The sequence below is a fragment of the Rhinopithecus bieti genome, unplaced genomic scaffold (genome assembly GCF_001698545.2).
Source record: "Rhinopithecus bieti isolate Rb0 unplaced genomic scaffold, ASM169854v2 scaffold_23748, whole genome shotgun sequence".
Lineage (NCBI taxonomy): Eukaryota > Metazoa > Chordata > Mammalia > Primates > Cercopithecidae > Rhinopithecus > Rhinopithecus bieti.
In genome coordinates, this window is record NW_016811596.1 from 2,648,499 (window position 1) to 2,650,015 (window position 1,517).

At 40.4% G+C, this 1,517-nt stretch overlaps 1 pseudogene; it reads right to left on the minus strand.

Annotated features, from left to right (window-relative positions):
- Nucleotides 1-866: 866 nt before the first annotated feature.
- LOC108543668 (40S ribosomal protein S17 pseudogene) lies at nucleotides 867-1,274 on the minus strand (annotated as a pseudogene).
- Nucleotides 1,275-1,517: the final 243 nt, after the last annotated feature.

The following is a 1,517-nucleotide window of genomic DNA, read 5'->3' on the forward strand; positions in this document are numbered from 1 at the left end:
CTGTTCCGGCCCATGGCAAATTCCTGCACCTGTTTGAGGGAGACCCCACTAATCACTTTTTCCACATGTCTAACTCCTGCCAAGTCTTTTCTCTTCTACACCCAAAAGATGAACTTTCAATTTAAAAGCAAAATGTGTCATTTTTATGCATAAGAATACTTTTACCATTTGGTAGGATGTTGCCATATTACCATATTACCATTCTACATTCAGTGCATATCTATCTACATCAGTAATTCTATTTTGAGGCAGGTTTATTTTATTTTAAACTGAAGTTTTATTATTTTGATGGTTCTGTTTCTGGATTTTTCACACTCCCAAAAGACGTGCTTACCATAACGTACCTTGGCCCATGCTCGGGTCTAGTTGGGAGGGGGACATACAACCATATCTATTGCTTTTTCTCCCAACACCTATCCTTCCCTTTACCTTGGAGCTCCTATATCATCTGGGGAACTGAAAGATCCCTTTTAGATTTTCAAAAATGGGCACTGTTCTCTCAAAATCATAACCTTATTGTTCCTCTTAGTTGTGCCTTAAAAATGTATGAATTTTCTTTACTTAATAAATTGCAGATTAACCTCTCAAATTCATATTTTTTTCTACAAAAAGGCAGGTTCCAAGGAGTGCTACAGTACTATAAATTACTGCTATTATGTGCCCTCATTTTATTGCAAAATCAATCATGAAAATGTTAACATGTTTACCACTTTCAGTGACCTTTAGTTGACTTTTAATTCTCTGGTCCTTCACCGGCTATGGTAAACGCTACATGGACTCAAAATAGATTTTTATGATCTTACAAAATCTTTATTTTTTGTTGTTGTGCCACATTTATTGAAAACATTACAGCACTGCAGAAAGAATCAAACAGCCCCCAGAGGCATTTTGAAATTCATCCCAACTGTAGGCTGAGTGATCGGCAGGTGGGACGGACTGCCAAAGTCCAAAACCTTCAGCATTTCCTTAGTGTCAGGATCTACTTCAATGATCTCCTGATTCGGGGCTGAGACCTTGGGAACATAATTGTCTCTCCTTTCTCTCTCCTTCTCCTGCAGCTTAATGGAAACACCTCTCAATGGGCCCCTCTGCATCCGCTTCATCAAATGCTTGACACAGCCTGCTATGTTATTACAGAGCTTCTTGCTGGGGATAATGGCCATCTCCTCACACACGCACTTGTTTCTGTGGAAGTTGTTACCTACGCACATGTAATACTTTTGTATGATGACCCGGGCCGCCTTCTTCACAGTTTTGGTGTGAATGTGCCCCATGTTGGCAGGTCCTTGGTAAAAGAAGAATTCTTATTTTAATGCTATCTGTAGAGTCCTAACTGAGGAGAAAGGGTCAGGCTGGCAGAAAAGGAAAGCAAAGAGAAAACAGCAGATAAGCTATGTGTCTGCCTTTCTTTTTGGTCTGGGACATGTAGCCCTCTTGCTCAGCTAACTCACAATCTTCCTGTTCTCAGCTATCACCACACCCTCGGCTGATGGAAAAATGCAAGTTAGTTCACGGCA